Here is a 13,496-nt window from a genome sequence, read left to right on the forward strand (position 1 = left end):
GAAGACCCAACACAGCCATAAATAAATAAATAAATAAATAAATTTATTTTACAAAATGAAATAAAACAAAAATAAATGCGAAGGCATAGGTTTTTCTCTCATTTTACAGATGAAAAAACTAAATTTGTAAAATCATTTGCCCAAGGTCACAAACAGTATCAGTAAGTAGAGAACCATCTGTAGGAGCCCACTTTCCACTACCAATAGTTCTTAATAATTCTCAATTATGAAAGTTCATTCTTATTTTTCATTTCACACAAAAAAGACTCATTTTTAGGGTAGAGGTTACCCTACCAACTCAGGGCATAGATTCTAGAAATCTCCTCAGATAGACATATCTTCAAGGATTCCTGGTATTAAAAGAATTTGGACAGCTATTCCTTTCTCTCCTTATGTCTCCCAAGTTTAAAGGTTTCTCAATTTAGATATCATGGAAAAGGTCTGGATCATGCAGTTCCAGAAAGAGCAAGAGGATATCCCACTTAAAAACATTATCCTTATAATGCTTGGCAAAACTGTACAATTACATCTGCTTATAAATAAAATGTTTCAATGTTCTGTTTTGTGCATTCAAAACCACTTAGAGTTAATTAAAACCAAACTTGGTCCCTCTGTCATCAAAGAAAAATAAGCAGCTTCTGTGGGCAAAACTACAGGGGATAAGTTAACAAGTGGGGCGAGGTGGGGGGAGTCTTGGCTTTTGTATAGAATTCAGGAGTAAGAACTCAAAGGAACCTTCAAGAGTATGTATTTTCATTAATCTATAGATGAAGAAATTGGACTTCAGAGAGTAAAGTGACAGCTCAGACACACAGAGCAATATAATGGTAACGTGAGGCCTTAAATCAAGATCTCCTATGTATATAAAATGCTAAAAATCTGAGGACTTATTTCCAAGTCTCATCCAGGGTGCCTACCTAAACTCTACTCCCCAATTAGTCCAATTCCAATTCTGGCTCAGGAAAGAATAATGGATGGAGACTCAGCCTCAGGTATTTGTTGGCTTAGCATCAAGATCATTCTTACAGCTCATTCTGTATTGGTTATCCAGCCTGTGAATGCTGATTCTGGTCCTTACTGTAAAACATCTTGATGTTTAATTCCCAATCTCTGTTTTCCTTTGAATTCTAACTGGACTTTCCAGTTTACACGGTTACTATTCTGCAATCTTGACAGAATTTTCTTTGTTTCTCTGCTCATGCAACCACTCTGAACCCTGTCTTTCACCACTGAGACATGAGGTGCTTACCTATCTCAGGACTGTTTCCTCAATATCTATTATATCTGATAGGGATTCCTATATGCCATGGCTACCCAAACTAAACCTGACACTTTGAAAGCTGCAAAAGAAGAGTTGTGAATGAGTTGGAAAACCAAAGGGGGAAGGGAAACGGGTTAAAAACCTTAACTAAGGAGTACACTGTTACAAACTGTGTATTTTCCAATGGAGAAACTGAAAATCTGCCAACTTTTTTCTAGTCCCTGATTTCAGTTAAATTTCAACTCAGGCGGGAAGCAGACACAGAGGGAAATCCTCTCATAAGCTTCATGTGTTCCTACTGCAATTCTTAATCTACTCTAATGGCCGATTGTCTCTAATTAGATTATAAACTCTAGGCATGCAGGAGCCAGGTCTAACACATCCATCATTCTATTACCAGTGCCTAGGACAGTGCCTGGCGTATAGGAGATGCTCAATGAATACATAAGCAAAATGAAAGAGTGGTTAAAGTGTAGTTATTTAACTAATTAATAAGATCTCAGTTGCAGATCAACTTGAGATCTATGTTAAAGTATGACCAACTCTGAAGAATTCAGGTATTATAGGACAAGTGACCTCAGATTATTAGCCCTCTAACAAATGGCAGATTGAAGGTGCCAGGACATCAGGCAATGCACAAGAAATTCTTTTAGCTTTTATTTTACTACGTTTTTTTAAAAACAGAATTTAACTTATTCACACTGACATTTTAATAAAGAGTTGTTAAAACACACACACACACACACACACACACACACACACACACACACACACACACACCACTAAAATGATTATATTCATGTGTGTTCCTGGGCCTCAATCATCAGTATCTCAAGAGAATTTGTTTCCTACATTCCAATTTGACAGCCAGTTCTGCCATCTGATAGTGTATTCTCTAAAATGTTGAAAGCAGGTAATTTTTGAGGGTCAGATCTTACAGATATCTTCACACTAAATCTCAGAGAAACCAAAGGAAAAGCCTTGGCTAATTCTCTAATCACTAATTCTCTATCGTTAACAATTAGCACAACTAGTATAACCAATGGAAATGGACTAAAGGAAGGCAGGCTTAGTGATCTGACAGGTGAGAATTAGGACTTTCAATTATTTTCAATGCTCCAAAATGTTTCTTAAATTTTTCTAAAACTGCTCATGTTTGTAGACATTCTAACAGGCTCAGAACTGGTGTTTTGAAATTTTCATATATATACACAAAAATTTAATTATTGTGAACAAAATCAATACAAAATATTCATTCCATCATTCTTAGATATTTTAAGATTAATAGTATTTTCTAAAGCACTTTGAACTTCTTGAAACAAGGATCTAAATAACATTAAAAGACAAACAGTTCTAGTTCTAAAACTAAAAAAGAACATAAGAGAATTCTGGAAGCATAGAAGGTGCTCCTTTGATATGAGCTATGACAAGCCTGTGTACTCAGAACTCAGCCCATACTGAGTTCCTATGTTCCCTAAATTACTTACAGTCAAGTAATAAGTACTAACCCTTTTCCCACCTTTGCAAATATTGCATAATAAAAAACAGCAATCACCTACCAATTTGAATTTGTTTACCACAACTATTAAATAAATTACAGTAACAAAAAATACAATGCTATGTAATTTTTTAAAACACTATCGTAGACTATATTAAAACTTTAAAAAAGGCATATATTTTATGCCATTTAAACTGCTCAGATGATTATATTATAGGTTAAAAGCTTGCATAACAAAGAAATATGGCATTTATGATTAGTATTTACATATCTTCCATCAAAATAATTTTTAACTAAAAGTGCTACATAGGCATAACACAAAAGAAACAACTCTTTATAGTAGTAAAACAATTGGTGAGTTCATTAAAAAAAATTCAATCTAATTTATGCAATACTTACTACTGAATTTTTCACCCAGTTGTTAGCAGATAGATATTGTCTAGGCACAGAAGAGTAAATAGAGTTCACCAGAAGCCAAGGAAGGTAAAGCTTGTACTTCACACAATTCTGCAAGGCGACTCTCTTCCCAGAGGACTGTAATTGGCTGCCGTAACAGACATCTTTTCCTCTACAATCCGAATTCCCAACTACACAAAGCCTCTAATATGTAAGTGCCATCCACATTCCCCTCCTGGCTCCTTACCAATTCAACCACAGTAATTTGGTCGGAGATAAGGAAAGTTTTAAAGAAAACAATCAGAAAAGAATAGAAGGATAAGTAACTAAGAATTGTGATCAAAATAAAGAGAAAAAAAGGAGGAAAGGGACAGGGAGAAACAAAATAGACAAAGAAGAAAGAATAAACAAGAAAATAAGATGGGGCGGGGGGGGGAATATAAAGGGAAAAATAAAGTATACAGAGTAAGAGTAGAGTTAGAGGAAGCTGAACAGATGAGGGAGGGAAAAACTTTTCAGGGGAGCCATCACTTTCTGTTCTAATTGTTCCTTAGACTCTTTTCCTAAACTCCCATCTTTCAAACATTGCAAAGTAGGCTTCCCTGTCTTCTCACACATGCTCTACTAGCACCCCTAAAAGGAGCCCCAAATTTGTTAGGTAGTTGTATACCCATTGATTAAAAACATTTTAAAGTAGAAAAGGCCAATTCAATCTGGATTTCAGTTCACAATAGTGTTCAAAAGGTACAGAGCTTCAATTTAGTGAGCATAAAATATTAACTGTAACCTAGGCAAGTTGCTCTCTTAATTATTTCTCTGGTAACTAAGAGATGATTTATTGTTTGATAACCATATTGCTTATAATAATTTTTCTGTTGGTTTTAGATAAATGATCTTAAAGATTAATTTTTCTAAAGGACACATAATAAGCCAAAATTATAACTGTGAATTTTAAACCTGAAATATTAAAATTTTATGTTCTTCTATAGAACTGTGATGGTTCTAAACTGTGGCCTAACTTCGAGGAAAAAATTGGCTTTATGATCAAGTAGATGTAAATTCAAATACTGAGTGAATCTAGGCAAATTAAAATAATTCTTTGAGAAATCTCTGAGAAAAAAAAGACTCTGCCCTTTGATCTCTGGCATACACCGCTATGGTAGGAATTATCAAATTAAATTTCAGTTATTATTTAACCTTAAACATCAAACCTCATGTAGTTGACAAATATTTATTTATTTATTGACAAATATTTAAAAACCCACTATAAATTCACTGCTCTTTATGGTCAGAAGACATTCTTAGTAAAGTTTTCATACAAAGGGCCAGAATATAAATTAATTATTGATTTCAGGCTGTATTTCCTTCATAATGTATTTGATCCAAGGAATGCTATGAAGCATAAAACCTTCCCATCTCCAGAAATGAAATGAGGTTATATACAACATAACTGATGGTCAAAGTGAAAATTAAAATTCATGTAAAGATCTAAAAATAAAATTAACCTTTAATAACTATTTCGTAACTGCAATACGTAAAACATTCACTGCAGAATTTGATTTTACTGTTTTCACAAAGACAGTAGGATCCAGTGAGGACAGTCCTGGGCAAGTTCAGGCATGTCACTTAATTTCTTCATTTATACAATGATAATGGTAAGTGTCAGGGGAGAAAGGAACTTCTTCCCTTTACCTGGGTTGGGTCTCTGTACACAGGGAGAGCAGGACTTTGCCACAACTCTTATCTTCCACCAAGGAACATACTGGGGAGAAACGCATGATTTCTATGTTCATCCATTTTATGAATTCTTCCACAAGGCCAGTAGGATGGCTGACATGACTGGTTTGATTTTGGTAGTCACTGTGCTATTTCCAGTCAAAATGGAGTATCAGGGACTTGATTTACCCACACACCTAAACCACAACAAAATACAAACAACTGTTTCCAGACACTGGACAACAGACAGTGTAAGACAGTGATCTCTGAGAGAAAAATAAACAGGTGAGCTCGAAACTGCCCAACTTTAATGCCTGGAGAACGTTTCCAGGCCGAAGGACAGGGAAGGAGAAGGCAGATGGAATCCAGCAGTCTCCCTGAATCAAGCACAAAAGAACTAAGGGAAAGGGAAGTTAGGTGGCTAGAGTCACAGGGCAGAGTACCAGACAAGGGAGAGTAGCACAAAGAAGGTGAGCTCAGGAGAAATAGAGAAGGAGTGAAAGAAGAAAACTGTCAACCTGGAATTCCTGAAAAACAAACAAACAAACAAAAACCTTAGACCCAGAAAAGCTGAAACAAGTTTATCACCAACAGACCCTCACTACCAAAAATGGTAAAGGAAATCCTTCTGTCAGAAAGAAAATTAAACCATTTGGAAATCTGGATCTACACAAAGAGAACTGGAAATCATAAATATGTAGGTAAATAAAAAATAATTTATTATTTGTTTTTAAATAGAACTATTTAAAGGAAATGTTGAAGTATTTGAAGGTAAATACTTCAAAGTATTTGAAGGTAAACTGTGACAAGTTAATTATTGCATACTTTAAAGTAACTACTGAAAAAACAAACAAAACATACCCCCATAAAACTAATTATAATTAATAAGTTAACAAAGGAGATAAAATGAAATTATTCAAAAAAACCCCCCAAACTGTCAATCCAAAAGAAGACAGAAAAAGAAGGATAAAGGAACAAAGACCAGATGGGACAAATAGAAAGCAAATAATAAGATGACAGGTTTAATCCCATCCATATCAACAATAACCTAAAATGTGAATGGTCTAATTAAAAAGCAAGGATTGGGCTTCCCTGGTGGCGCAGTGGTTGAGAGTCCGCCTGCCGATACAGGGGACACGGGTTCGTGCCCTGGTCCGAGAGGATCCCACATGCCACAGAGTGGCTGGGCCCGTGAGCCATGGCTGCTGAGCCTGCGCGTCCGGAGTCTGTGCTCCACAGCAGGAGAAGCCACAGCAGTGAGAGGCCCACGTACAGCAAAAAAAAAAAAAAAAAAAAAAGCAAGGATTATCAGATTGGTTAAAAAAGCAAGACACAACTGCATACTACCTATAAGAAATCCATTTTGAATATAAAGACACAAATAAGCTAAAAGTGAGTGCAACACTAGCCAAAAGAAAGCTGGAGTGGCTACAGTAATCAGATGAAACAGATTCCAGAGCAAATGAACTTGCAAGTGATAATGGTGGCCATTTCATAATGATAATGAGGCCAATCCATCAAGAAAGCATAACAGCCCTAAACATTTACGTACCTAAGAAAATAGCTTCAACAAGCATAAAGTAAAAATGATAGAACTGTAAGAAGAAACAGACACATCCACAATTATATTTGAGATTTCAACACCCGCTTTTTCAATAATCAATAGAACAAGTAACAGAAAATCAGTAAGAACATAAAAATCTTGAACAGTACCATCAATTTGACCTAATTGGCATTTACATTACACTCCACTCAACAAAAGAAGAATACACATCTTTACTAGGTACACATACAACATTTACCAAGACAGACCATATTCTGGGCCACAAAACAAGTCTCAATAAATTTAAATAGTTTTAAATCATCCAAAGTGTGTTCTCCAACCATAATGGAATTAAATTAGAAGTCAGTAAGAGAAAGATAGCTGGAAAATCTCTAAATATTTTGGAAGTAAATAACTGGTGTGATTTCAATAGTCACTGGACCACCTCTTTACTCTGAAGTGAGGTTTCCAAGTTTATGGACTGAAATGTGTCCCACCACACCTCCCCCGACCCCCAAACTCATATGTTGAAGCCCTAACCTCCAATGTGACTGTATTAAGAGACACGGCTTTTAGAAGGCAATTAATGTTAAATGAAGTCATCAGGGTGGGGCCGTAAACCAATAGGATTGGTGGCCTTACAGGAAGCGGAAAAGAGAAATCTCTCTACCTCTCTTCCTTCCCCTCCCACCTCCCCCCTTTCCAAGCACATGCACCAAGGAAAGACCATAAGGGCTTCCCTGGTGGCGCAGTGGTTAAGAATCCGTCTGCCAATGCAGGGGACACGGGTTCAAGCCCTGGTCCGGGAAGATCCCATATGCTGTGGAGCAACTAAGCCTGCACTGCACAACTACTGAGCCTGCACTCCAGAGCCCAAGAGCCAGAACTACTGAAGCCTGTGCGCCTAAAGCCTATGCTCTTCAACAAGAGAAGCCACCACAATGAGAAGCCCGTGCACCACAACGAAGGGTAGCCCCCACTCTCTGCAACTAGAGAAAGCCTGCGTGCAACAACAAAGACCCAATGCAGCCAAAAATAAATAAATTAATTAATTTTAAAAAAAGGGGAGACCATATGACCACACATCAAGAAGGCATCCATCTACAAGCCAGGAAGAGAACACTTACCAGAAACCAAATCAGCTGGCACCTTGATCTTAATACTTCCCAGCCTCCTTAACTGTGTGAAAATGAAATTCTGTTGATTAAGCCACTCAGTCTATGGTATATTGTTATGGCAGCCCAACCTGACTAATACATCAAGGATAAAAGCCAGGAATCTGCCTCTATATTTCCTGTTCTTTGCTGAAACTCAGAGGGTGTAGTCCTGCACCTTGTTCCAGATTTCTAGATAAGGGCATGCTGGAGCCAGTGCCTAAAGCCTACATGTTCTCAATTAATAAAAGAGGGAGTAAAAATACCAGGCATAAATGGGTTTCCAGAATCCTTGCACTTGGAGAACCACAGGGTGCATGCCTGGTTTAATAAAGTGATACTCTATTTCTCATTCTATTGATACCATCAATCATGTGTGTATATACTTGCAGTTGGAAAGGAGAAATGGTAGTTAGTACTATGAATCCCTAGCAATTATAACTATCCAACCATCTTACATAATTGTCATGATGATCAGAAGTGAGGTATGCCAAACACTGATTCATTAAATTAATCTTACTCAAAGGAAAAAAAACCCCTTCTGTTCGAGGGCATGGCTACTTAATGAAGTCAAGGTGGGGGCAAGAGGAGAAAACTGAGAAAAGAGTGAGGAATAAGGGGAAAAGAAAAACAAAAGTAATGATAAATACATGAAGAATTCACTAAGTACAACATCATATTCTACTCCCCCCTACTACCTATACATCTTCAAACCCAAATCTGCTCTTTCTCTTGAGTTCCCTATATAGTCTAACATTATCGATGCTTAACTGCCCAAGCCAAAAACTTGGCAATGGAGTCCTATAAACGGCACCACCTAAACAGCTCTAGCCACTTTTCTTCCTCACTCTATGGCCCCTACCTATACTACCAATGGCCATATGGGGACTTCCCTGGTGGTCCAGTGGTTAAGACTCTGCGTTTCCATTGCAAGGAGCATGGGTTAGAACCCTGGTCAGGGAACTAAGATCCTGCATGCTGCATGGCGTGCCCCAAAAAATTAATAAATAAAAAAATAAAATAAAGAAACCGTTAAAAAATACATACTTTAAAAAATGTCCATATGTTACACACTAGTGTGTATAAAATAGATAACCAACAAGGACCTACTGTACAGCACAGGGAACTATACCCAATACTATGTAATAACCTATAAGGGAAAAGAATCTGAAAAAGACTATACATATATATATATACGTATAACTGAATCACTGTGCTGTACACCTGAAACTTATATGATATTGTAAACTATACTTCAATAAAAAATTTAAAAAAATAGCCATATGTTAAAAAATACCTCCTGTAAAATGCTATAAAAAAAATATATATGTATTTCACCAAGAGTGAACCCTAATGTAAACTATAGACTTTTGGTGATGATGTGTCGATACAGATTCATCGACTGTAACAAATGTACCACTGTGTCATGGGGTATTGATAGTGGGGGAAGTTGTGCATGTGTGGGGAACAGGGTGTATATGGCACTCTGTACTTTGTGCTCAGTCTTGCTGTGAATCTAAAACTTCTCTCTAGGGACTTCCCTGGTGGTCCAGTGGGTAAGACTCCGAGCTCCCGATTCAGGGGTCCTGGGTTCGATCCCTGGTCTGGGAACTAGATCCCACATGCATGCTGCAACTAAGAAGTCTGCATGCCACAACTAAGAAGTCTGCATGCCGCCACTAAGAAGTCCACATGCTGCAACTAAAAAAGATCCCACATGCCGCAACTAAGACCCAGGGCAGCCAAAATAAATAAATAAATATTTAAAAAAAATAAAACTTCTCTCTAAAAAAAAGTTTATTAATTAAAAAATATTTCCCTTCTATAAAATGCCAGAAAAATATTCTTGGTGTTTTTTTTTTTACTTTCTGCAGATTTAAAAAAATAAAAATCAATACTGAAAATAATCTATTCACTTATCCCAAAATTGTACTTAAGAAGTTTCCCTCAGGAAGCATGAATTATGAAGACAAAAACAAAGATTACAGGGGCTTCCCTGGTGGTGCAGTGGTTGAGAGTCCACCTGCTGACGCAGGGGACGTGGGTTCGTGCCCCTGTCCGGGAAGATCCCACATGCCGCGGAGAGGCTGGGCCCGTGAGCCATGGCCACTGAGCCTGCGCGTCCGGAGCTTGTGCTCCGCAATGGGAGAGGCCACAACAGTGAGAGGCCCGCATACCACAAAAAATAATAATAATAATAATTATAGTAGAAAGCAACAAAAGAAGCACAAAAGAAAATTATCAAATCTCAGATGAGCTATCACTGTCCCAGGATCAAAAAAAAAAAAGACGTTCTGTACAAACTTAAATTAACATAGTTCATGTTTTATATTAAAGCATTTTAATGCCTGATAAGTATGAATATACTTAAAAGTCTTCAGGGTCTGAAAAGAATGTGTAAGTTACTGAAAGAACTGAAATAATGTTCTGCAACATTATTTGCTATTTAATTTGTATTACAGGTAAGAAGTTAAGTGACTGAGGGAAGCACAGTTCTTATTATAACTGATATTCTCAAAGTCTACTGACAATAATATTGTTTCTCATATAACCTCTGGTGCTGAGCTTCTTGGACAAAATTCCCCTAGACTAGACTATTGAATACCTATGTTAAATTCTGTATTTTGAGAATATGCCAGAGTAAGAGTCCTTAATGAGCAGTACAGTGCAGTATATTGTATAATGATGGCTTTCAGCATTCTATAAATACAGCAGTCTTGGAAATATCAATTTAATGCCAGTCAGATTTGTTTATAAAAGAACCCACCTACAGGAAATAACTTAAATAAGTTTCACTTACAAACTGAAGACTGCTTGGACACCTTTCTCTGGTCTGTGGTTGTGGATCCATCATGCAATTATAACACTAGTATTTACAATGCTATAATAACAGCTGACACTTCCTAAGCTCTTACTATGTGCCAGATACTATGATGATTATTTTATCTTATTTAATCTTCACAACGATACTGAGAATACATCACACTGTTTTACCTCCAAAAATAGCCTGATTATATACGGAATGGTCATTCATATATAACCACTATTGTTAATTCATCAAATCTAAGATGTCATTAATTTTAAGATACATGACTATTTTATCTTTCATTAAGAAAGAAAAATCTGCCAATTTAACTACAGTGTGCATCAAAGTGTAAGAAACAAATTTCTTTCTGATTTCAAAGATTTAAAATATAGAAAATGTGCATGCTAAAATCAACCAAATATGGTAATCCTAAAATTATAAGTTTAATCAGAATCTGATTTAAATGCAGTATTTCTTAATAGACCTGAAAACAAAGTGAGCTAACTAACTGAATGTTTTTCAGCCTCTTTTGAGAAGAAATCCAACCTTGGAGAATGAAATCATTTCGCCAACAAACTTCTTAACTGAATGGGAAAAAAGAGAGAGAGCTACAGCTGCAGGTGTTCATATGAACTGCATTCATACTTTACGCTTATATATTTTTAGTCTAACTATGTACATTCATTATTCAAAGTAAAAACACCTTCATCAAAGTGTGTGTTTAACAGTGACTGGTTAATCTATATTGTAATAAAAGGGTGAAATAAGACTGGATATTTATAGTTTCGTGGTTAAGATCATGATTAACAGACAATCTGAATCCTGGTTCTGCTGCTAATAACGATGTAGCCCAAAGGAACTTATTTAGTCTCTCTAAACTTTACTTTCCTGAAAAATGGAGGTAATACCTATTTCATAGCATCAGTGATTTCATGAGGTAACAGTATGTTGTGTTGGACAACATGGCATACAGTAAGCAGTTTTATATAATACATAGTCTTACTGTTCCTTAATAAGCCAAAGTATCTGGAGAGAAATTTTCAATAGTTCTAGAATCTTGTGGTTTGGAATCCCAGCTGCACATTGAACAAACTGGAGAGCTTTAAAAACAAAGTATAAGACAAAACAAAAAACAGAAACAAAACCCAGGGACACATCCAAGACTGGATATTATATTCTTATAAAAGCTCCCTAGGTAATTCTAATGTAATTTTAATGCAACAAGGATTGAGAACCACTGCTCTAATTGGAAGCTTGAGGCTAAGCAAGGGGAGAAAATGAGGATATTAGGCAAGGTGGTACATGGAGAAAATAGTGGTGACATTCAAAAAGCAAGAGACCCGCTTTAACATATGTACACTGGAGTTACATTTTCAGTTATAGCTGTGAATTTTCAAATATCCATTTATAATATATAACTGAGGTAGAAGTGGTTCTCAGACTGGGGTCTGTGGACATTCTGGGGATCTGACAGCTCTTTCTCCAAATTTAACACGTGATTTATTTTCAATGAAAATCTCAAAAAATGAGCAAAAACCTAGCCTGGAACATCCTGGACAATGATAATCAAGGATTGCCTTATAATGTCAGTGCTATATTCATATGTACTATTATGATTTACATTTACAGTTTTGCTGGTGTTTAAATAACACGACTTTAACAGCTCTAGGCTAGTGAGAGAGGTGGACTTAACACAGATGATGTTTTTATATTGTGTGCAAAATGGTGGCCTGGGGTACCAACAAAAGTTGACAATGAGTCAAATGGGACAAGCAAATATCAAGCCATTGTACGGTAGGCACGTTCATCTCAGAAGGACTTGGCCCATAATACCAATCATGATAGTCACATTTTGACCAGTAACTTTGTAACACATCATAATGATTTAAAGTTTACTGGTTCTACAGTTTTATTTGCACTTAGTTTTTAATTTTTAAAAACTTTTTAAATATTTTAATTTTATTGGAGTTGATTTACAATGTTGTGTTAGTTTCAGGTGTACAGCAAAGTGATTCTGTTATACAGATACATATATTCATTGTTTTTTAGATTCTTTTCTCATATAGGTTATCACAGAATATTGGATAGAGTTCCCTGTGCTCTACAGTAAGTCCTTGTTGGTTATCTATCTTATATATAGTAGTGTGCGTGTGTTCATCCCAAGCTCCTGATTTAACCCTCTCCCCCATGTTTCCCCTCTGGTAACCATAAGTTGTTTTTGATATCTATAAGTCAGCTTCTGTTTTGTAAATAAGTTCATTTGTATCTTTTTAAAATTAAATTCCATATATGAGCGATATTGTATGATATTTGTCTTTCTCTGACTTACTACACTTAGTATGATAATCTCTATGTTGCTGCAAATGGCATTATTTCCTTCTTTTTTATGGCTAAGTAATATTCCATTATATATATGTACCACACCTTTTTTATCCATTCCTCTGTTGATGGACATTTAGGTTGCTTCCATGTCTTGGCTATTGTAAAAAGTGCTGCAATGAACATCGGGGTGCATGTATCCTTTCGGATTATGGTTTTCTCCGGATATATGCCCAGGAGTGGGATTGCTGGATCACGTGGTAGCTATTTTAAGTTTTTTAAGGAACCTCCATACTGTTCTCCATAGTGGTTGTACCAATCTACATTCCCAACAACAGTGTAGGGAGATTCCCTTTTCTCCACATCCTCTCCAGCATTTATTGTTTGTAGACTTTTTGATGATGGCCTGCATTTAGGTTTTAAAAATCATTTTGGTTTTATAGTTGTACGAGGTCTATAAGAAAATTACACTGAGTTCAGTTTTCTACAATGTAATTAAAAAATAACTTATGTCAGCTGGTTCAAAAATTTTTTTTCCCTTAAATAGTTGTGGGGAGTCCTGGAAGAAAGACTGAATGGATTCAAATCTCAGTTCCATCATATAAGGAGGAGGCTTTCAACTTTTCATAAAATCTTTAAGATCTCTTTCTCTCTCTCAGGTATTATTCTGAAGTTGGCAAAAAGTCATACTTGGCACACCTGTCAGAATGGCTATTATCAAAAAGACAACAAATAACAAGTGTTGGTGAGGATATGGAGAAAAGGGGACCCTCGGGCACTGTTGGTGGGAATGTAAATTGCTG

General features: G+C 36.3%; 1 protein-coding gene across 14 annotated transcripts in view; it reads right to left on the minus strand.

Annotated features, from left to right (window-relative positions):
- Nucleotides 1-13,496, minus strand: part of ATOSA (atos homolog A) — an 87,318-nt gene that overhangs the window by 33,151 nt on the left and 40,671 nt on the right. For 3 of the 14 annotated variants that reach the window (XM_073801026.1, XM_073801025.1, XM_073801024.1), the window contains exon 1: nt 7,542-7,578. The exons of 4 other annotated variants lie outside the window; for them this stretch is intronic. The gene's annotated coding sequence lies outside the window, so the exon portion shown is untranslated. Of the gene's footprint in view, nt 1-7,541; nt 7,594-13,496 lie in introns of those variants that run through there. 7 more of the 14 variants (XR_012330119.1, XR_012330120.1, XM_073801030.1 and 4 more) reach the window with 6 other exon arrangements.

Source organism: Tursiops truncatus, chromosome 2, assembly GCF_011762595.2.
Source record: "Tursiops truncatus isolate mTurTru1 chromosome 2, mTurTru1.mat.Y, whole genome shotgun sequence".
NCBI classification, from domain to species: domain Eukaryota; kingdom Metazoa; phylum Chordata; class Mammalia; order Artiodactyla; family Delphinidae; genus Tursiops; species Tursiops truncatus.